At 52.1% G+C, this 20,239-nt stretch overlaps 31 non-coding genes across 31 annotated transcripts; all 31 read right to left on the minus strand.

Moving 5' to 3' along the window:
• Window positions 1–148: 148 nt before the first annotated feature.
• On the minus strand, window positions 149–362 carry LOC134060606 (small nucleolar RNA U3). Its single transcript, XR_009935213.1, has one exon. It is a non-coding gene; the product is annotated as a small nucleolar RNA U3 (small nucleolar RNA).
• Window positions 363–801: 439 nt separating this feature from the next.
• LOC134060607 (small nucleolar RNA U3) lies at window positions 802–1,015 on the minus strand. Its single transcript, XR_009935214.1, has one exon. It is a non-coding gene; the product is annotated as a small nucleolar RNA U3 (small nucleolar RNA).
• Window positions 1,016–1,454: 439 nt separating this feature from the next.
• Window positions 1,455–1,668, minus strand: LOC134060608 (small nucleolar RNA U3). The gene has a single exon (XR_009935215.1). It is a non-coding gene; the product is annotated as a small nucleolar RNA U3 (small nucleolar RNA).
• A 440-nt stretch (window positions 1,669–2,108) lies between these two features.
• Window positions 2,109–2,322, minus strand: LOC134060609 (small nucleolar RNA U3). The gene has a single exon (XR_009935216.1). It is a non-coding gene; the product is annotated as a small nucleolar RNA U3 (small nucleolar RNA).
• A 441-nt stretch (window positions 2,323–2,763) lies between these two features.
• Window positions 2,764–2,977, minus strand: LOC134060610 (small nucleolar RNA U3). The gene has a single exon (XR_009935217.1). It is a non-coding gene; the product is annotated as a small nucleolar RNA U3 (small nucleolar RNA).
• A 440-nt stretch (window positions 2,978–3,417) lies between these two features.
• On the minus strand, window positions 3,418–3,631 carry LOC134060611 (small nucleolar RNA U3). The gene has a single exon (XR_009935218.1). It is a non-coding gene; the product is annotated as a small nucleolar RNA U3 (small nucleolar RNA).
• A 440-nt stretch (window positions 3,632–4,071) lies between these two features.
• Window positions 4,072–4,285, minus strand: LOC134060613 (small nucleolar RNA U3). Its single transcript, XR_009935220.1, has one exon. It is a non-coding gene; the product is annotated as a small nucleolar RNA U3 (small nucleolar RNA).
• Window positions 4,286–4,724: 439 nt separating this feature from the next.
• On the minus strand, window positions 4,725–4,938 carry LOC134060614 (small nucleolar RNA U3). The gene has a single exon (XR_009935221.1). It is a non-coding gene; the product is annotated as a small nucleolar RNA U3 (small nucleolar RNA).
• A 439-nt stretch (window positions 4,939–5,377) lies between these two features.
• Window positions 5,378–5,591, minus strand: LOC134060615 (small nucleolar RNA U3). Its single transcript, XR_009935222.1, has one exon. It is a non-coding gene; the product is annotated as a small nucleolar RNA U3 (small nucleolar RNA).
• Window positions 5,592–6,031: 440 nt separating this feature from the next.
• LOC134060616 (small nucleolar RNA U3) lies at window positions 6,032–6,245 on the minus strand. The gene has a single exon (XR_009935223.1). It is a non-coding gene; the product is annotated as a small nucleolar RNA U3 (small nucleolar RNA).
• A 441-nt stretch (window positions 6,246–6,686) lies between these two features.
• Window positions 6,687–6,900, minus strand: LOC134060617 (small nucleolar RNA U3). The gene has a single exon (XR_009935224.1). It is a non-coding gene; the product is annotated as a small nucleolar RNA U3 (small nucleolar RNA).
• Window positions 6,901–7,341: 441 nt separating this feature from the next.
• On the minus strand, window positions 7,342–7,555 carry LOC134060618 (small nucleolar RNA U3). Its single transcript, XR_009935225.1, has one exon. It is a non-coding gene; the product is annotated as a small nucleolar RNA U3 (small nucleolar RNA).
• Window positions 7,556–7,998: 443 nt separating this feature from the next.
• Window positions 7,999–8,212, minus strand: LOC134060725 (small nucleolar RNA U3). Its single transcript, XR_009935328.1, has one exon. It is a non-coding gene; the product is annotated as a small nucleolar RNA U3 (small nucleolar RNA).
• A 441-nt stretch (window positions 8,213–8,653) lies between these two features.
• LOC134060619 (small nucleolar RNA U3) lies at window positions 8,654–8,867 on the minus strand. The gene has a single exon (XR_009935226.1). It is a non-coding gene; the product is annotated as a small nucleolar RNA U3 (small nucleolar RNA).
• Window positions 8,868–9,308: 441 nt separating this feature from the next.
• On the minus strand, window positions 9,309–9,522 carry LOC134060620 (small nucleolar RNA U3). The gene has a single exon (XR_009935227.1). It is a non-coding gene; the product is annotated as a small nucleolar RNA U3 (small nucleolar RNA).
• Window positions 9,523–9,963: 441 nt separating this feature from the next.
• LOC134060621 (small nucleolar RNA U3) lies at window positions 9,964–10,177 on the minus strand. Its single transcript, XR_009935228.1, has one exon. It is a non-coding gene; the product is annotated as a small nucleolar RNA U3 (small nucleolar RNA).
• A 441-nt stretch (window positions 10,178–10,618) lies between these two features.
• Window positions 10,619–10,832, minus strand: LOC134060622 (small nucleolar RNA U3). Its single transcript, XR_009935229.1, has one exon. It is a non-coding gene; the product is annotated as a small nucleolar RNA U3 (small nucleolar RNA).
• A 440-nt stretch (window positions 10,833–11,272) lies between these two features.
• On the minus strand, window positions 11,273–11,486 carry LOC134060624 (small nucleolar RNA U3). Its single transcript, XR_009935231.1, has one exon. It is a non-coding gene; the product is annotated as a small nucleolar RNA U3 (small nucleolar RNA).
• A 441-nt stretch (window positions 11,487–11,927) lies between these two features.
• On the minus strand, window positions 11,928–12,141 carry LOC134060727 (small nucleolar RNA U3). The gene has a single exon (XR_009935330.1). It is a non-coding gene; the product is annotated as a small nucleolar RNA U3 (small nucleolar RNA).
• A 440-nt stretch (window positions 12,142–12,581) lies between these two features.
• On the minus strand, window positions 12,582–12,795 carry LOC134060625 (small nucleolar RNA U3). The gene has a single exon (XR_009935232.1). It is a non-coding gene; the product is annotated as a small nucleolar RNA U3 (small nucleolar RNA).
• A 441-nt stretch (window positions 12,796–13,236) lies between these two features.
• LOC134060626 (small nucleolar RNA U3) lies at window positions 13,237–13,450 on the minus strand. The gene has a single exon (XR_009935233.1). It is a non-coding gene; the product is annotated as a small nucleolar RNA U3 (small nucleolar RNA).
• Window positions 13,451–13,889: 439 nt separating this feature from the next.
• Window positions 13,890–14,103, minus strand: LOC134060627 (small nucleolar RNA U3). The gene has a single exon (XR_009935234.1). It is a non-coding gene; the product is annotated as a small nucleolar RNA U3 (small nucleolar RNA).
• A 441-nt stretch (window positions 14,104–14,544) lies between these two features.
• On the minus strand, window positions 14,545–14,758 carry LOC134060629 (small nucleolar RNA U3). Its single transcript, XR_009935235.1, has one exon. It is a non-coding gene; the product is annotated as a small nucleolar RNA U3 (small nucleolar RNA).
• Window positions 14,759–15,199: 441 nt separating this feature from the next.
• Window positions 15,200–15,413, minus strand: LOC134060630 (small nucleolar RNA U3). The gene has a single exon (XR_009935236.1). It is a non-coding gene; the product is annotated as a small nucleolar RNA U3 (small nucleolar RNA).
• Window positions 15,414–15,852: 439 nt separating this feature from the next.
• Window positions 15,853–16,066, minus strand: LOC134060631 (small nucleolar RNA U3). The gene has a single exon (XR_009935237.1). It is a non-coding gene; the product is annotated as a small nucleolar RNA U3 (small nucleolar RNA).
• A 441-nt stretch (window positions 16,067–16,507) lies between these two features.
• LOC134060632 (small nucleolar RNA U3) lies at window positions 16,508–16,721 on the minus strand. The gene has a single exon (XR_009935238.1). It is a non-coding gene; the product is annotated as a small nucleolar RNA U3 (small nucleolar RNA).
• A 439-nt stretch (window positions 16,722–17,160) lies between these two features.
• LOC134060633 (small nucleolar RNA U3) lies at window positions 17,161–17,374 on the minus strand. The gene has a single exon (XR_009935239.1). It is a non-coding gene; the product is annotated as a small nucleolar RNA U3 (small nucleolar RNA).
• Window positions 17,375–17,815: 441 nt separating this feature from the next.
• On the minus strand, window positions 17,816–18,029 carry LOC134060634 (small nucleolar RNA U3). The gene has a single exon (XR_009935240.1). It is a non-coding gene; the product is annotated as a small nucleolar RNA U3 (small nucleolar RNA).
• Window positions 18,030–18,469: 440 nt separating this feature from the next.
• LOC134060636 (small nucleolar RNA U3) lies at window positions 18,470–18,683 on the minus strand. Its single transcript, XR_009935242.1, has one exon. It is a non-coding gene; the product is annotated as a small nucleolar RNA U3 (small nucleolar RNA).
• A 441-nt stretch (window positions 18,684–19,124) lies between these two features.
• On the minus strand, window positions 19,125–19,338 carry LOC134060637 (small nucleolar RNA U3). The gene has a single exon (XR_009935243.1). It is a non-coding gene; the product is annotated as a small nucleolar RNA U3 (small nucleolar RNA).
• Window positions 19,339–19,778: 440 nt separating this feature from the next.
• LOC134060638 (small nucleolar RNA U3) lies at window positions 19,779–19,992 on the minus strand. Its single transcript, XR_009935244.1, has one exon. It is a non-coding gene; the product is annotated as a small nucleolar RNA U3 (small nucleolar RNA).
• Window positions 19,993–20,239: the final 247 nt, after the last annotated feature.

Genomic DNA, 20,239 nt, shown 5'->3' on the forward strand with positions numbered 1-20,239 from the left:
GCAGGTTGTAGGGGGCAGGGGGCGGGGGGGTTCAGACAAACGGCATAGAACTCTGTGACACAGCATGCAGCGAGACGTCAGACAGCTGATTAGCTCGGACGTACTTCTCTACGATTTCATATGCTCATTTTCGACAGACATGTATGCTATCACTCTGACAATACTTCTCTCCTCCTGCCCCCCGACAGGGAGCAGGAACGGTCATCAATGACAACAGACCTGAGACAAAAGTCCCGATCTCTGTCCGATTCGCGCTCAAAGAAAAGCATTATCGCTCATCATCGTGAATAGCGAGACGCAACACTTTAGAAACACATTTCTAAGTCAGAAACTATAGAAATGATCCCTGAAAGTATAGTCTTAACGTAACAGAGGAGACTCGAGCAGAGCCTTTCGCGTGCTCAGTCTTCACCATGAGGGTGTCGGATCTATCCGTCAGCTGCTTTCAGGTGCCGAGCGCCGCCTCGCGACCAAGAAAAGACAGGTGACCCATGGACTCGGCTCTCCGGGGCGTCATCATGCGCGTGACGAGGCATGACGGAGCACGGAAATGGCGCGAGTAGCATGCGTGCTGGAGTTGTGCGACGAAAGGAGCCAGAGTGCCAGTGTCAAACAGCAAAGAGAGAGTCAAAGCGCAGATTTGCCACTACATGTAGCAGGTTGTAGGGGGCAGGGGGGGGGGGTTCAGACAAACGGCATAGAACTCTGTGACACAGCATGCAGCGAGACGTCAGACAGCTGATCAGCTCGGACATACTTCTCTACGATTTCATATGCTCATTTTCGACAGACATGTATGCTATCACTCTGACAATACTTCTCTCCTCCTGCCCCCCGACAGGGAGCAGGAACGGTCATCAATGACAACAGACCTGAGACAAAAGTCCCGATCTCTGTCCGATTCGCGCTCAAAGAAAAGCATTATCGCTCATCATCGTGAATAGCGAGACGCAACACTTTAGAAACACATTTCTAAGTCAGAAACTATAGAAATGATCCCTGAAAGTATAGTCTTAACGTAACATAGGAGACTCGAGCAGAGCCTTTCGCGTGCTCAGTCTTCACCATGAGGGTGTCGGATCTATCCGTCAGCTGCTTTCAGGTGCCGAGCGCCGCCTCGCGACCAAGAAAAGACAGGTGACCCATGGACTCGGCTCTCCGGGGCGTCATCATGCGCGTGACGAGGCATGACGGAGCACGGAAATGGCGCGAGTAGCATGCGTGCTGGAGTTGTGCGACGAAAGGAGCCAGAGTGCCAGTGTCAAACAGCAAAGAGAGAGTCAAAGCGCAGATTTGCCACTACATGTAGCAGGTTGTAGGGGGCAGGGGGGGGGGGTTCAGACAAACGGCATAGAACTCTGTGACACAGCATGCAGCGAGACGTCAGACAGCTGATCAGCTCGGACGTACTTCTCTACGATTTCATATGCTCATTTTCGACAGACATGTATGCTATCACTCTGACAATACTTCTCTCCTCCTGCCCCCCGACAGGGAGCAGGAACGGTCATCAATGACAACAGACCTGAGACAAAAGTCCCGATCTCTGTCCGATTCGCGCTCAAAGAAAAGCATTATCGCTCATCATCGTGAATAGCGAGACGCAACACTTTAGAAACACATTTCTAAGTCAGAAACTATAGAAATGATCCCTGAAAGTATAGTCTTAACGTAACATAGGAGACTCGAGCAGAGCCTTTCGCGTGCTCAGTCTTCACCATGAGGGTGTCGGATCTATCCGTCAGCTGCTTTCAGGTGCCGAGCGCCGCCTCGCGACCAAGAAAAGACAGGTGACCCATGGACTCGGCTCTCCGGGGCGTCATCATGCGCGTGACGAGGCATGACGGAGCACGGAAATGGCGCGAGTAGCATGCGTGCTGGAGTTGTGCGACGAAAGGAGCCAGAGTGCCAGTGTCAAACAGCAAAGAGAGAGTCAAAGCGCAGATTTGCCACTACATGTAGCAGGTTGTAGGGGGCAGGGGGGGGGGGGTTCAGACAAACGGCATAGAACTCTGTGACACAGCATGCAGCGAGACGTCAGACAGCTGATCAGCTCGGACATACTTCTCTACGATTTCATATGCTCATTTTCGACAGACATGTATGCTATCACTCTGACAATACTTCTCTCCTCCTGCCCCCCGACAGGGAGCAGGAACGGTCATCAATGACAACAGACCTGAGACAAAAGTCCCGATCTCTGTCCGATTCGCGCTCAAAGAAAAGCATTATCGCTCATCATCGTGAATAGCGAGACGCAACACTTTAGAAACACATTTCTAAGTCAGAAACTATAGAAATGATCCCTGAAAGTATAGTCTTAACGTAACATAGGAGACTCGAGCAGAGCCTTTCGCGTGCTCAGTCTTCACCATGAGGGTGTCGGATCTATCCGTCAGCTGCTTTCAGGTGCCGAGCGCCGCCTCGCGACCAAGAAAAGACAGGTGACCCATGGACTCGGCTCTCCGGGGCGTCATCATGCGCGTGACGAGGCATGACGGAGCACGGAAATGGAGCGAGTAGCATGCGTGCTGGAGTTGTGCGACGAAAGGAGCCAGAATGCCAGTGTCATACAGCAAAGAGAGAGTCAAAGCGCAGATTTGCCACTACATGTAGCAGGTTGTAGGGGGCAGGGGGCGGGGGGGTTCAGACAAACGGCATAGAACTCTGTGACACAGCATGCAGCGAGACGTCAGACAGCTGATTAGCTCGGACGTACTTCTCTACGATTTCATATGCTCATTTTCGACAGACATGTATGCTATCACTCTGACAATACTTCTCTCCTCCTGCCCCCCGACAGGGAGCAGGAACGGTCATCAATGACAACAGACCTGAGACAAAAGTCCCGATCTCTGTCCGATTCGCGCTCAAAGAAAAGCATTATCGCTCATCATCGTGAATAGCGAGACGCAACACTTTAGAAACACATTTCTAAGTCAGAAACTATAGAAATGATCCCTGAAAGTATAGTCTTAACGTAACAGAGGAGACTCGAGCAGAGCCTTTCGCGTGCTCAGTCTTCACCATGAGGGTGTCGGATCTATCCGTCAGCTGCTTTCAGGTGCCGAGCGCCGCCTCGCGACCAAGAAAAGACAGGTGACCCATGGACTCGGCTCTCCGGGGCGTCATCATGCGCGTGACGAGGCATGACGGAGCACGGAAATGGCGCGAGTAGCATGCGTGCTGGAGTTGTGCGACGAAAGGAGCCAGAGTGCCAGTGTCAAACAGCAAAGAGAGAGTCAAAGCGCAGATTTGCCACTACATGTAGCAGGTTGTAGGGGGCAGGGGGGGGGGGGTTCAGACAAACGGCATAGAACTCTGTGACACAGCATGCAGCGAGACGTCAGACAGCTGATCAGCTCGGACATACTTCTCTACGATTTCATATGCTCATTTTCGACAGACATGTATGCTATCACTCTGACAATACTTCTCTCCTCCTGCCCCCCGACAGGGAGCAGGAACGGTCATCAATGACAACAGACCTGAGACAAAAGTCCCGATCTCTGTCCGATTCGCGCTCAAAGAAAAGCATTATCGCTCATCATCGTGAATAGCGAGACGCAACACTTTAGAAACACATTTCTAAGTCAGAAACTATAGAAATGATCCCTGAAAGTATAGTCTTAACGTAACATAGGAGACTCGAGCAGAGCCTTTCGCGTGCTCAGTCTTCACCATGAGGGTGTCGGATCTATCCGTCAGCTGCTTTCAGGTGCCGAGCGCCGCCTCGCGACCAAGAAAAGACAGGTGACCCATGGACTCGGCTCTCCGGGGCGTCATCATGCGCGTGACGAGGCATGACGGAGCACGGAAATGGCGCGAGTAGCATGCGTGCTGGAGTTGTGCGACGAAAGGAGCCAGAGTGCCAGTGTCAAACAGCAAAGAGAGAGTCAAAGCGCAGATTTGCCACTACATGTAGCAGGTTGTAGGGGGCAGGGGGGGGGGGGTTCAGACAAACGGCATAGAACTCTGTGACACAGCATGCAGCGAGACGTCAGACAGCTGATCAGCTCGGACATACTTCTCTACGATTTCATATGCTCATTTTCGACAGACATGTATGCTATCACTCTGACAATACTTCTCTCCTCCTGCCCCCCGACAGGGAGCAGGAACGGTCATCAATGACAACAGACCTGAGACAAAAGTCCCGATCTCTGTCCGATTCGCGCTCAAAGAAAAGCATTATCGCTCATCATCGTGAATAGCGAGACGCAACACTTTAGAAACACATTTCTAAGTCAGAAACTATAGAAATGATCCCTGAAAGTATAGTCTTAACGTAACATAGGAGACTCGAGCAGAGCCTTTCGCGTGCTCAGTCTTCACCATGAGGGTGTCGGATCTATCCGTCAGCTGCTTTCAGGTGCCGAGCGCCGCCTCGCGACCAAGAAAAGACAGGTGACCCATGGACTCGGCTCTCCGGGGCGTCATCATGCGCGTGACGAGGCATGACGGAGCACGGAAATGGCGCGAGTAGCATGCGTGCTGGAGTTGTGCGACGAAAGGAGCCAGAGTGCCAGTGTCAAACAGCAAAGAGAGAGTCAAAGCGCAGATTTGCCACTACATGTAGCAGGTTGTAGGGGGCAGGGGGGGGGGGTTCAGACAAACGGCATAGAACTCTGTGACACAGCATGCAGCGAGACGTCAGACAGCTGATCAGCTCGGACATACTTCTCTACGATTTCATATGCTCATTTTCGACAGACATGTATGCTATCACTCTGACAATACTTCTCTCCTCCTGCCCCCCGACAGGGAGCAGGAACGGTCATCAATGACAACAGACCTGAGACAAAAGTCCCGATCTCTGTCCGATTCGCGCTCAAAGAAAAGCATTATCGCTCATCATCGTGAATAGCGAGACGCAACACTTTAGAAACACATTTCTAAGTCAGAAACTATAGAAATGATCCCTGAAAGTATAGTCTTAACGTAACATAGGAGACTCGAGCAGAGCCTTTCGCGTGCTCAGTCTTCACCATGAGGGTGTCGGATCTATCCGTCAGCTGCTTTCAGGTGCCGAGCGCCGCCTCGCGACCAAGAAAAGACAGGTGACCCATGGACTCGGCTCTCCGGGGCGTCATCATGCGCGTGACGAGGCATGACGGAGCACGGAAATGGCGCGAGTAGCATGCGTGCTGGAGTTGTGCGACGAAAGGAGCCAGAGTGCCAGTGTCAAACAGCAAAGAGAGAGTCAAAGCGCAGATTTGCCACTACATGTAGCAGGTTGTAGGGGGCAGGGGGGGGGGGTTCAGACAAACGGCATAGAACTCTGTGACACAGCATGCAGCGAGACGTCAGACAGCTGATCAGCTCGGACATACTTCTCTACGATTTCATATGCTCATTTTCGACAGACATGTATGCTATCACTCTGACAATACTTCTCTCCTCCTGCCCCCCGACAGGGAGCAGGAACGGTCATCAATGACAACAGACCTGAGACAAAAGTCCCGATCTCTGTCCGATTCGCGCTCAAAGAAAAGCATTATCGCTCATCATCGTGAATAGCGAGACGCAACACTTTAGAAACACATTTCTAAGTCAGAAACTATAGAAATGATCCCTGAAAGTATAGTCTTAACGTAACATAGGAGACTCGAGCAGAGCCTTTCGCGTGCTCAGTCTTCACCATGAGGGTGTCGGATCTATCCGTCAGCTGCTTTCAGGTGCCGAGCGCCGCCTCGCGACCAAGAAAAGACAGGTGACCCATGGACTCGGCTCTCCGGGGCGTCATCATGCGCGTGACGAGGCATGACGGAGCACGGAAATGGCGCGAGTAGCATGCGTGCTGGAGTTGTGCGACGAAAGGAGCCAGAGTGCCAGTGTCAAACAGCAAAGAGAGAGTCAAAGCGCAGATTTGCCACTACATGTAGCAGGTTGTAGGGGGCAGGGGGGGGGGGGTTCAGACAAACGGCATAGAACTCTGTGACACAGCATGCAGCGAGACGTCAGACAGCTGATCAGCTCGGACATACTTCTCTACGATTTCATATGCTCATTTTCGACAGACATGTATGCTATCACTCTGACAATACTTCTCTCCTCCTGCCCCCCGACAGGGAGCAGGAACGGTCATCAATGACAACAGACCTGAGACAAAAGTCCCGATCTCTGTCCGATTCGCGCTCAAAGAAAAGCATTATCGCTCATCATCGTGAATAGCGAGACGCAACACTTTAGAAACACATTTCTAAGTCAGAAACTATAGAAATGATCCCTGAAAGTATAGTCTTAACGTAACATAGGAGACTCGAGCAGAGCCTTTCGCGTGCTCAGTCTTCACCATGAGGGTGTCGGATCTATCCGTCAGCTGCTTTCAGGTGCCGAGCGCCGCCTCGCGACCAGGAAAAGACAGGTGACCCATGGACTCGGCTCTCCGGGGCGTCATCATGCGCGTGACGAGGCATGACGGAGCACGGAAATGGAGCGAGTAGCATGCGTGCTGGAGTTGTGCGACGAAAGGAGCCAGAATGCCAGTGTCAAACAGCAAAGAGAGAGTCAAAGCGCAGATTTGCCACTACATGTAGCAGGTTGTAGGGGGCAGGGGGCGGGGGGGTTCAGACAAACGGCATAGAACTCTGTGACACAGCATGCAGCGAGACGTCAGACAGCTGATCAGCTCGGACGTACTTCTCTACGATTTCATATGCTCATTTTCGACAGACATGTATGCTATCACTCTGACAATACTTCTCTCCTCCTGCCCCCCGACAGGGAGCAGGAACGGTCATCAATGACAACAGACCTGAGACAAAAGTCCCGATCTCTGTCCGATTCGCGCTCAAAGAAAAGCATTATCGCTCATCATCGTGAATAGCGAGACGCAACACTTTAGAAACACATTTCTAAGTCAGAAACTATAGAAATGATCCCTGAAAGTATAGTCTTAACGTAACATAGGAGACTCGAGCAGAGCCTTTCGCGTGCTCAGTCTTCACCATGAGGGTGTCGGATCTATCCGTCAGCTGCTTTCAGGTGCCGAGCGCCGCCTCGCGACCAAGAAAAGACAGGTGACCCATGGACTCGGCTCTCCGGGGCGTCATCATGCGCGTGACGAGGCATGACGGAGCACGGAAATGGCGCGAGTAGCATGCGTGCTGGAGTTGTGCGACGAAAGGAGCCAGAGTGCCAGTGTCAAACAGCAAAGAGAGAGTCAAAGCGCAGATTTGCCACTACATGTAGCAGGTTGTAGGGGGCAGGGGGGGGGGGGGTTCAGACAAACGGCATAGAACTCTGTGACACAGCATGCAGCGAGACGTCAGACAGCTGATCAGCTCGGACATACTTCTCTACGATTTCATATGCTCATTTTCGACAGACATGTATGCTATCACTCTGACAATACTTCTCTCCTCCTGCCCCCCGACAGGGAGCAGGAACGGTCATCAATGACAACAGACCTGAGACAAAAGTCCCGATCTCTGTCCGATTCGCGCTCAAAGAAAAGCATTATCGCTCATCATCGTGAATAGCGAGACGCAACACTTTAGAAACACATTTCTAAGTCAGAAACTATAGAAATGATCCCTGAAAGTATAGTCTTAACGTAACATAGGAGACTCGAGCAGAGCCTTTCGCGTGCTCAGTCTTCACCATGAGGGTGTCGGATCTATCCGTCAGCTGCTTTCAGGTGCCGAGCGCCGCCTCGCGACCAGGAAAAGACAGGTGACCCATGGACTCGGCTCTCCGGGGCGTCATCATGCGCGTGACGAGGCATGACGGAGCACGGAAATGGAGCGAGTAGCATGCGTGCTGGAGTTGTGCGACGAAAGGAGCCAGAATGCCAGTGTCAAACAGCAAAGAGAGAGTCAAAGCGCAGATTTGCCACTACATGTAGCAGGTTGTAGGGGGCAGGGGGCGGGGGGGGGTTCAGACAAACGGCATAGAACTCTGTGACACAGCATGCAGCGAGACGTCAGACAGCTGATCAGCTCGGACGTACTTCACTACGATTTCATATGCTCATTTTCGACAGACATGTATGCTATCACTCTGACAATACTTCTCTCCTCCTGCCGCCCGACAGGGAGCAGGAACGGTCATCAATGACAACAGACCTGAGACAAAAGTCCCGATCTCTGTCCGATTCGCGCTCAAAGAAAAGCATTATCGCTCATCATCGTGAATAGCGAGACGCAACACTTTAGAAACACATTTCTAAGTCAGAAACTATAGAAATGATCCCTGAAAGTATAGTCTTAACGTAACATAGGAGACTCGAGCAGAGCCTTTCGCGTGCTCAGTCTTCACCATGAGGGTGTCGGATCTATCCGTCAGCTGCTTTCAGGTGCCGAGCGCCGCCTCGCGACCAGGAAAAGACAGGTGACCCATGGACTCGGCTCTCCGGGGCGTCATCATGCGCGTGACGAGGCATGACGGAGCACGGAAATGGAGCGAGTAGCATGCGTGCTGGAGTTGTGCGACGAAAGGAGCCAGAATGCCAGTGTCAAACAGCAAAGAGAGAGTCAAAGCGCAGATTTGCCACTACATGTAGCAGGTTGTAGGGGGCAGGGGGCGGGGGGGTTCAGACAAACGGCATAGAACTCTGTGACACAGCATGCAGCGAGACGTCAGACAGCTGATCAGCTCGGACGTACTTCTCTACGATTTCATATGCTCATTTTCGACAGACATGTATGCTATCACTCTGACAATACTTCTCTCCTCCTGCCCCCCGACAGGGAGCAGGAACGGTCATCAATGACAACAGACCTGAGACAAAAGTCCCGATCTCTGTCCGATTCGCGCTCAAAGAAAAGCATTATCGCTCATCATCGTGAATAGCGAGACGCAACACTTTAGAAACACATTTCTAAGTCAGAAACTATAGAAATGATCCCTGAAAGTATAGTCTTAACGTAACATAGGAGACTCGAGCAGAGCCTTTCGCGTGCTCAGTCTTCACCATGAGGGTGTCGGATCTATCCGTCAGCTGCTTTCAGGTGCCGAGCGCCGCCTCGCGACCAAGAAAAGACAGGTGACCCATGGACTCGGCTCTCCGGGGCGTCATCATGCGCGTGACGAGGCATGACGGAGCACGGAAATGGCGCGAGTAGCATGCGTGCTGGAGTTGTGCGACGAAAGGAGCCAGAGTGCCAGTGTCAAACAGCAAAGAGAGAGTCAAAGCGCAGATTTGCCACTACATGTAGCAGGTTGTAGGGGGCAGGGGGGGGGGGGGTTCAGACAAACGGCATAGAACTCTGTGACACAGCATGCAGCGAGACGTCAGACAGCTGATCAGCTCGGACATACTTCTCTACGATTTCATATGCTCATTTTCGACAGACATGTATGCTATCACTCTGACAATACTTCTCTCCTCCTGCCCCCCGACAGGGAGCAGGAACGGTCATCAATGACAACAGACCTGAGACAAAAGTCCCGATCTCTGTCCGATTCGCGCTCAAAGAAAAGCATTATCGCTCATCATCGTGAATAGCGAGACGCAACACTTTAGAAACACATTTCTAAGTCAGAAACTATAGAAATGATCCCTGAAAGTATAGTCTTAACGTAACATAGGAGACTCGAGCAGAGCCTTTCGCGTGCTCAGTCTTCACCATGAGGGTGTCGGATCTATCCGTCAGCTGCTTTCAGGTGCCGAGCGCCGCCTCGCGACCAGGAAAAGACAGGTGACCCATGGACTCGGCTCTCCGGGGCGTCATCATGCGCGTGACGAGGCATGACGGAGCACGGAAATGGAGCGAGTAGCATGCGTGCTGGAGTTGTGCGACGAAAGGAGCCAGAATGCCAGTGTCAAACAGCAAAGAGAGAGTCAAAGCGCAGATTTGCCACTACATGTAGCAGGTTGTAGGGGGCAGGGGGCGGGGGGGTTCAGACAAACGGCATAGAACTCTGTGACACAGCATGCAGCGAGACGTCAGACAGCTGATCAGCTCGGACATACTTCTCTACGATTTCATATGCTCATTTTCAACAGACATGTATGCTATCACTCTGACAATACTTCTCTCCTCCTGCCCCCCGACAGGGAGCAGGAACGGTCATCAATGACAACAGACCTGAGACAAAAGTCCCGATCTCTGTCCGATTCGCGCTCAAAGAAAAGCATTATCGCTCATCATCGTGAATAGCGAGACGCAACACTTTAGAAACACATTTCTAAGTCAGAAACTATAGAAATGATCCCTGAAAGTATAGTCTTAACGTAACATAGGAGACTCGAGCAGAGCCTTTCGCGTGCTCAGTCTTCACCATGAGGGTGTCGGATCTATCCGTCAGCTGCTTTCAGGTGCCGAGCGCCGCCTCGCGACCAGGAAAAGACAGGTGACCCATGGACTCGGCTCTCCGGGGCGTCATCATGCGCGTGACGAGGCATGACGGAGCACGGAAATGGAGCGAGTAGCATGCGTGCTGGAGTTGTGCGACGAAAGGAGCCAGAATGCCAGTGTCAAACAGCAAAGAGAGAGTCAAAGCGCAGATTTGCCACTACATGTAGCAGGTTGTAGGGGGCAGGGGGCGGGGGGGTTCAGACAAACGGCATAGAACTCTGTGACACAGCATGCAGCGAGACGTCAGACAGCTGATCAGCTCGGACGTACTTCTCTACGATTTCATATGCTCATTTTCGACAGACATGTATGCTATCACTCTGACAATACTTCTCTCCTCCTGCCCCCCGACAGGGAGCAGGAACGGTCATCAATGACAACAGACCTGAGACAAAAGTCCCGATCTCTGTCCGATTCGCGCTCAAAGAAAAGCATTATCGCTCATCATCGTGAATAGCGAGACGCAACACTTTAGAAACACATTTCTAAGTCAGAAACTATAGAAATGATCCCTGAAAGTATAGTCTTAACGTAACATAGGAGACTCGAGCAGAGCCTTTCGCGTGCTCAGTCTTCACCATGAGGGTGTCGGATCTATCCGTCAGCTGCTTTCAGGTGCCGAGCGCCGCCTCGCGACCAAGAAAAGACAGGTGACCCATGGACTCGGCTCTCCGGGGCGTCATCATGCGCGTGACGAGGCATGACGGAGCACGGAAATGGCGCGAGTAGCATGCGTGCTGGAGTTGTGCGACGAAAGGAGCCAGAGTGCCAGTGTCAAACAGCAAAGAGAGAGTCAAAGCGCAGATTTGCCACTACATGTAGCAGGTTGTAGGGGGCAGGGGGGGGGGGGTTCAGACAAACGGCATAGAACTCTGTGACACAGCATGCAGCGAGACGTCAGACAGCTGATCAGCTCGGACGTACTTCTCTACGATTTCATATGCTCATTTTCGACAGACATGTATGCTATCACTCTGACAATACTTCTCTCCTCCTGCCCCCCGACAGGGAGCAGGAACGGTCATCAATGACAACAGACCTGAGACAAAAGTCCCGATCTCTGTCCGATTCGCGCTCAAAGAAAAGCATTATCGCTCATCATCGTGAATAGCGAGACGCAACACTTTAGAAACACATTTCTAAGTCAGAAACTATAGAAATGATCCCTGAAAGTATAGTCTTAACGTAACATAGGAGACTCGAGCAGAGCCTTTCGCGTGCTCAGTCTTCACCATGAGGGTGTCGGATCTATCCGTCAGCTGCTTTCAGGTGCCGAGCGCCGCCTCGCGACCAGGAAAAGACAGGTGACCCATGGACTCGGCTCTCCGGGGCGTCATCATGCGCGTGACGAGGCATAACGGAGCACGGAAATGGAGCGAGTAGCATGCGTGCTGGAGTTGTGCGACGAAAGGAGCCAGAATGCCAGTGTCAAACAGCAAAGAGAGAGTCAAAGCGCAGATTTGCCACTACATGTAGCAGGTTGTAGGGGGCAGGGGGCGGGGGGGTTCAGACAAACGGCATAGAACTCTGTGACACAGCATGCAGCGAGACGTCAGACAGCTGATCAGCTCGGACGTACTTCTCTACGATTTCATATGCTCATTTTCGACAGACATGTATGCTATCACTCTGACAATACTTCTCTCCTCCTGCCGCCCGACAGGGAGCAGGAACGGTCATCAATGACAACAGACCTGAGACAAAAGTCCCGATCTCTGTCCGATTCGCGCTCAAAGAAAAGCATTATCGCTCATCATCGTGAATAGCGAGACGCAACACTTTAGAAACACATTTCTAAGTCAGAAACTATAGAAATGATCCCTGAAAGTATAGTCTTAACGTAACATAGGAGACTCGAGCAGAGCCTTTCGCGTGCTCAGTCTTCACCATGAGGGTGTCGGATCTATCCGTCAGCTGCTTTCAGGTGCCGAGCGCCGCCTCGCGACCAAGAAAAGACAGGTGACCCATGGACTCGGCTCTCCGGGGCGTCATCATGCGCGTGACGAGGCATGACGGAGCACGGAAATGGCGCGAGTAGCATGCGTGCTGGAGTTGTGCGACGAAAGGAGCCAGAGTGCCAGTGTCAAACAGCAAAGAGAGAGTCAAAGCGCAGATTTGCCACTACATGTAGCAGGTTGTAGGGGGCAGGGGGGGGGGGGTTCAGACAAACGGCATAGAACTCTGTGACACAGCATGCAGCGAGACGTCAGACAGCTGATCAGCTCGGACATACTTCTCTACGATTTCATATGCTCATTTTCGACAGACATGTATGCTATCACTCTGACAATACTTCTCTCCTCCTGCCCCCCGACAGGGAGCAGGAACGGTCATCAATGACAACAGACCTGAGACAAAAGTCCCGATCTCTGTCCGATTCGCGCTCAAAGAAAAGCATTATCGCTCATCATCGTGAATAGCGAGACGCAACACTTTAGAAACACATTTCTAAGTCAGAAACTATAGAAATGATCCCTGAAAGTATAGTCTTAACGTAACATAGGAGACTCGAGCAGAGCCTTTCGCGTGCTCAGTCTTCACCATGAGGGTGTCGGATCTATCCGTCAGCTGCTTTCAGGTGCCGAGCGCCGCCTCGCGACCAGGAAAAGACAGGTGACCCATGGACTCGGCTCTCCGGGGCGTCATCATGCGCGTGACGAGGCATGACGGAGCACGGAAATGGAGCGAGTAGCATGCGTGCTGGAGTTGTGCGACGAAAGGAGCCAGAATGCCAGTGTCAAACAGCAAAGAGAGAGTCAAAGCGCAGATTTGCCACTACATGTAGCAGGTTGTAGGGGGCAGGGGGCGGGGGGGTTCAGACAAACGGCATAGAACTCTGTGACACAGCATGCAGCGAGACGTCAGACAGCTGATCAGCTCGGACGTACTTCTCTACGATTTCATATGCTCATTTTCGACAGACATGTATGCTATCACTCTGACAATACTTCTCTCCTCCTGCCCCCCGACAGGGAGCAGGAACGGTCATCAATGACAACAGACCTGAGACAAAAGTCCCGATCTCTGTCCGATTCGCGCTCAAAGAAAAGCATTATCGCTCATCATCGTGAATAGCGAGACGCAACACTTTAGAAACACATTTCTAAGTCAGAAACTATAGAAATGATCCCTGAAAGTATAGTCTTAACGTAACATAGGAGACTCGAGCAGAGCCTTTCGCGTGCTCAGTCTTCACCATGAGGGTGTCGGATCTATCCGTCAGCTGCTTTCAGGTGCCGAGCGCCGCCTCGCGACCAAGAAAAGACAGGTGACCCATGGACTCGGCTCTCCGGGGCGTCATCATGCGCGTGACGAGGCATGACGGAGCACGGAAATGGCGCGAGTAGCATGCGTGCTGGAGTTGTGCGACGAAAGGAGCCAGAGTGCCAGTGTCAAACAGCAAAGAGAGAGTCAAAGCGCAGATTTGCCACTACATGTAGCAGGTTGTAGGGGGCGGGGGGGGGGGGTTCAGACAAACGGCATAGAACTCTGTGACACAGCATGCAGCGAGACGTCAGACAGCTGATCAGCTCGGACGTACTTCTCTACGATTTCATATGCTCATTTTCGACAGACATGTATGCTATCACTCTGACAATACTTCTCTCCTCCTGCCCCCCGACAGGGAGCAGGAACGGTCATCAATGACAACAGACCTGAGACAAAAGTCCCGATCTCTGTCCGATTCGCGCTCAAAGAAAAGCATTATCGCTCATCATCGTGAATAGCGAGACGCAACACTTTAGAAACACATTTCTAAGTCAGAAACTATAGAAATGATCCCTGAAAGTATAGTCTTAACGTAACATAGGAGACTCGAGCAGAGCCTTTCGCGTGCTCAGTCTTCACCATGAGGGTGTCGGATCTATCCGTCAGCTGCTTTCAGGTGCCGAGCGCCGCCTCGCGACCAGGAAAAGACAGGTGACCCATGGACTCGGCTCTCCGGGGCGTCATCATGCGCGTGACGAGGCATGACGGAGCACGGAAATGGAGCGAGTAGCATGCGTGCTGGAGTTGTGCGACGAAAGGAGCCAGAATGCCAGTGTCAAACAGCAAAGAGAGAGTCAAAGCGCAGATTTGCCACTACATGTAGCAGGTTGTAGGGGGCAGGGGGCGGGGGGGTTCAGACAAACGGCATAGAACTCTGTGACACAGCATGCAGCGAGACGTCAGACAGCTGATCAGCTCGGACGTACTTCTCTACGATTTCATATGCTCATTTTCGACAGACATGTATGCTATCACTCTGACAATACTTCTCTCCTCCTGCCCCCCGACAGGGAGCAGGAACGGTCATCAATGACAACAGACCTGAGACAAAAGTCCCGATCTCTGTCCGATTCGCGCTCAAAGAAAAGCATTATCGCTCATCATCGTGAATAGCGAGACGCAACACTTTAGAAACACATTTCTAAGTCAGAAACTATAGAAATGATCCCTGAAAGTATAGTCTTAACGTAACATAGGAGACTCGAGCAGAGCCTTTCGCGTGCTCAGTCTTCACCATGAGGGTGTCGGATCTATCCGTCAGCTGCTTTCAGGTGCCGAGCGCCGCCTCGCGACCAGGAAAAGACAGGTGACCCATGGACTCGGCTCTCCGGGGCGTCATCATGCGCGTGACGAGGCATGACGGAGCACGGAAATGGAGCGAGTAGCATGCGTGCTGGAGTTGTGCGACGAAAGGAGCCAGAATGCCAGTGTCAAACAGCAAAGAGAGAGTCAAAGCGCAGATTTGCCACTACATGTAGCAGGTTGTAGGGGGCAGGGGGCGGGGGGGTTCAGACAAACGGCATAGAACTCTGTGACACAGCATGCAGCGAGACGTCAGACAGCTGATCAGCTCGGACGTACTTCTCTACGATTTCATATGCTCATTTTCGACAGACATGTATGCTATCACTCTGACAATACTTCTCTCCTCCTGCCCCCCGACAGGGAGCAGGAACGGTCATCAATGACAACAGACCTGAGACAAAAGTCCCGATCTCTGTCCGATTCGCGCTCAAAGAAAAGCATTATCGCTCATCATCGTGAATAGCGAGACGCAACACTTTAGAAACACATTTCTAAGTCAGAAACTATAGAAATGATCCCTGAAAGTATAGTCTTAACGTAACATAGGAGACTCGAGCAGAGCCTTTCGCGTGCTCAGTCTTCACCATGAGGGTGTCGGATCTATCCGTCAGCTGCTTTCAGGTGCCGAGCGCCGCCTCGCGACCAAGAAAAGACAGGTGACCCATGGACTCGGCTCTCCGGGGCGTCATCATGCGCGTGACGAGGCATGACGGAGCACGGAAATGGCGCGAGTAGCATGCGTGCTGGAGTTGTGCGACGAAAGGAGCCAGAGTGCCAGTGTCAAACAGCAAAGAGAGAGTCAAAGCGCAGATTTGCCACTACATGTAGCAGGTTGTAGGGGGCGGGGGGGGGGGGTTCAGACAAACGGCATAGAACTCTGTGACACAGCATGCAGCGAGACGTCAGACAGCTGATCAGCTCGGACGTACTTCTCTACGATTTCATATGCTCATTTTCGACAGACATGTATGCTATCACTCTGACAATACTTCTCTCCTCCTGCCCCCCGACAGGGAGCAGGAACGGTCATCAATGACAACAGACCTGAGACAAAAGTCCCGATCTCTGTCCGATTCGCGCTCAAAGAAAAGCATTATCGCTCATCATCGTGAATAGCGAGACGCAACACTTTAGAAACACATTTCTAAGTCAGAAACTATAGAAATGATCCCTGAAAGTATAGTCTTAACGTAACATAGGAGACTCGAGCAGAGCCTTTCGCGTGCTCAGTCTTCACCATGAGGGTGTCGGATCTATCCGTCAGCTGCTTTCAGGTGCCGAGCGCCGCCTCGCGACCAGGAAAAGACAGGTGACCCATGGACTCGGCTCTCCGGGGCGTCATCATGCGCGTGACGAGGCATGACGGAGCACGGAAATGGAGCGAGTAGCATGCGTGCTGGAGTTGTGCGACGAAAGGAGCCAGAATGCCAGTGTCAAACAGCAAAGAGAGAGTCAAAGCGCAGATTTGCCACTACATGTAGCAGGTTGTAGGGGGCAGGGGGCGGGGGGGTTCAGACAAACGGCATAGAACTCTGTGACACAGCATGCAGCGAGACGTCAGACAGCTGATCAGCTCGGACGTACTTCTCTACGATTTCATATGCTCATTTTCGACAGACATGTATGCTATCACTCTGACAATACTTCTCTCCTCCTGCCCCCCGACAGGGAGCAGGAACGGTCATCAATGACAACAGACCTGAGACAAAAGTCCCGATCTCTGTCCGATTCGCGCTCAAAGAAAAGCATTATCGCTCATCATCGTGAATAGCGAGACGCAACACTTTAGAAACACATTTCTAAGTCAGAAACTATAGAAATGATCCCTGAAAGTATAGTCTTAACGTAACATAGGAGACTCGAGCAGAGCCTTTCGCGTGCTCAGTCTTCACCATGAGGGTGTCGGATCTATCCGTCAGCTGCTTTCAGGTGCCGAGCGCCGCCTCGCGACCAAGAAAAGACAGGTGACCCATGGACTCGGCTCTCCGGGGCGTCATCATGCGCGTGACGAGGCATGACGGAGCACGGAAATGGCGCGAGTAGCATGCGTGCTGGAGTTGTGCGACGAAAGGAGCCAGAGTGCCAGTGTCAAACAGCAAAGAGAGAGTCAAAGCGCAGATTTGCCACTACATGTAGCAGGTTGTAGGGGGCGGGGGGGGGGGGTTCAGACAAACGGCATAGAACTCTGTGACACAGCATGCAGCGAGACGTCAGACAGCTGATCAGCTCGGACGTACTTCTCTACGATTTCATATGCTCATTTTCGACAGACATGTATGCTATCACTCTGACAATACTTCTCTCCTCCTGCCCCCCGACAGGGAGCAGGAACGGTCATCAATGACAACAGACCTGAGACAAAAGTCCCGATCTCTGTCCGATTCGCGCTCAAAGAAAAGCATTATCGCTCATCATCGTGAATAGCGAGACGCAACACTTTAGAAACACATTTCTAAGTCAGAAACTATAGAAATGATCCCTGAAAGTATAGTCTTAACGTAACATAGGAGACTCGAGCAGAGCCTTTCGCGTGCTCAGTCTTCACCATGAGGGTGTCGGATCTATCCGTCAGCTGCTTTCAGGTGCCGAGCGCCGCCTCGCGACCAGGAAAAGACAGGTGACCCATGGACTCGGCTCTCCGGGGCGTCATCATGCGCGTGACGAGGCATGACGGAGCACGGAAATGGAGCGAGTAGCATGCGTGCTGGAGTTGTGCGACGAAAGGAGCCAGAATGCCAGTGTCAAACAGCAAAGAGAGAGTCAAAGCGCAGATTTGCCACTACATGTAGCAGGTTGTAGGGGGCAGGGGGCGGGGGGGTTCAGACAAACGGCATAGAACTCTGTGACACAGCATGCAGCGAGACGTCAGACAGCTGATCAGCTCGGACGTACTTCTCTACGATTTCATATGCTCATTTTCGACAGACATGTATGCTATCACTCTGACAATACTTCTCTCCTCCTGCCCCCCGACAGGGAGCAGGAACGGTCATCAATGACAACAGACCTGAGACAAAAGTCCCGATCTCTGTCCGATTCGCGCTCAAAGAAAAGCATTATCGCTCATCATCGTGAATAGCGAGACGCAACACTTTAGAAACACATTTCTAAGTCAGAAACTATAGAAATGATCCCTGAAAGTATAGTCTTAACGTAACATAGGAGACTCGAGCAGAGCCTTTCGCGTGCTCAGTCTTCACCATGAGGGTGTCGGATCTATCCGTCAGCTGCTTTCAGGTGCCGAGCGCCGCCTCGCGACCAAGAAAAGACAGGTGACCCATGGACTCGGCTCTCCGGGGCGTCATCATGCGCGTGACGAGGCATGACGGAGCACGGAAATGGCGCGAGTAGCATGCGTGCTGGAGTTGTGCGACGAAAGGAGCCAGAGTGCCAGTGTCAAACAGCAAAGAGAGAGTCAAAGCGCAGATTTGCCACTACATGTAGCAGGTTGTAGGGGGCAGGGGGGGGGGGGTTCAGACAAACGGCATAGAACTCTGTGACACAGCATGCAGCGAGACGTCAGACAGCTGATCAGCTCGGACGTACTTCTCTACGATTTCATATGCTCATTTTCGACAGACATGTATGCTATCACTCTGACAATACTTCTCTCCTCCTGCCCCCCGACAGGGAGCAGGAACGGTCATCAATGACAACAGACCTGAGACAAAAGTCCCGATCTCTGTCCGATTCGCGCTCAAAGAAAAGCATTATCGCTCATCATCGTGAATAGCGAGACGCAACACTTTAGAAACACATTTCTAAGTCAGAAACTATAGAAATGATCCCTGAAAGTATAGTCTTAACGTAACATAGGAGACTCGAGCAGAGCCTTTCGCGTGCTCAGTCTTCACCATGAGGGTGTCGGATCTATCCGTCAGCTGCTTTCAGGTGCCGAGCGCCGCCTCGCGACCAAGAAAAGACAGGTGACCCATGGACTCGGCTCTCCGGGGCGTCATCATGCGCGTGACGAGGCATGACGGAGCACGGAAATGGAGCGAGTAGCATGCGTGCTGGAGTTGTGCGACGAAAGGAGCCAGAATGCCAGTGTCAAACAGCAAAGAGAGAGTCAAAGCGCAGATTTGCCACTACATGTAGCAGGTTGTAGGGGGCAGGGGGCGGGGGGGTTCAGACAAACGGCATAGAACTCTGTGACACAGCATGCAGCGAGACGTCAGACAGCTGATCAGCTCGGACGTACTTCTCTACGATTTCATATGCTCATTTTCGACAGACATGTATGCTATCACTCTGACAATACTTCTCTCCTCCTGCCCCCCGACAGGGAGCAGGAACGGTCATCAATGACAACAGACCTGAGACAAAAGTCCCGATCTCTGTCCGATTCGCGCTCAAAGAAAAGCATTATCGCTCATCATCGTGAATAGCGAGACGCAACACTTTAGAAACACATTTCTAAGTCAGAAACTATAGAAATGATCCCTGAAAGTATAGTCTTAACGTAACATAGGAGACTCGAGCAGAGCCTTTCGCGTGCTCAGTCTTCACCATGAGGGTGTCGGATCTATCCGTCAGCTGCTTTCAGGTGCCGAGCGCCGCCTCGCGACCAAGAAAAGACAGGTGACCCATGGACTCGGCTCTCCGGGGCGTCATCATGCGCGTGACGAGGCATGACGGAGCACGGAAATGGCGCGAGTAGCATGCGTGCTGGAGTTGTGCGACGAAAGGAGCCAGAGTGCCAGTGTCAAACAGCAAAGAGAGAGTCAAAGCGCAGATTTGCCACTACATGTAGCAGGTTGTAGGGGGCAGGGGGGGGGGGGTTCAGACAAACGGCATAGAACTCTGTGACACAGCATGCAGCGAGACGTCAGACAGCTGATCAGCTCGGACGTACTTCTCTACGATTTCATATGCTCATTTTCGACAGACATGTATGCTATCACTCTGACAATACTTCTCTCCTCCTGCCCCCCGACAGGGAGCAGGAACGGTCATCAATGACAACAGACCTGAGACAAAAGTCCCGATCTCTGTCCGATTCGCGCTCAAAGAAAAGCATTATCGCTCATCATCGTGAATAGCGAGACGCAACACTTTAGAAACACATTTCTAAGTCAGAAACTATAGAAATGATCCCTGAAAGTATAGTCTTAACGTAACATAGGAGACTCGAGCAGAGCCTTTCGCGTGCTCAGTCTTCACCATGAGGGTGTCGGATCTATCCGTCAGCTGCTTTCAGGTGCCGAGCGCCGCCTCGCGACCAAGAAAAGACAGGTGACCCATGGACTCGGCTCTCCGGGGCGTCATCATGCGCGTGACGAGGCATGACGGAACACGGAAATGGCGCGAGTAGCATGCGTGCTGGAGTTGTGCGACGAAAGGAGCCAGAGTGCCAGTGT

Source organism: Sardina pilchardus, chromosome 16 (genome assembly GCF_963854185.1).
Source record: "Sardina pilchardus chromosome 16, fSarPil1.1, whole genome shotgun sequence".
NCBI classification, from domain to species: domain Eukaryota; kingdom Metazoa; phylum Chordata; class Actinopteri; order Clupeiformes; family Clupeidae; genus Sardina; species Sardina pilchardus.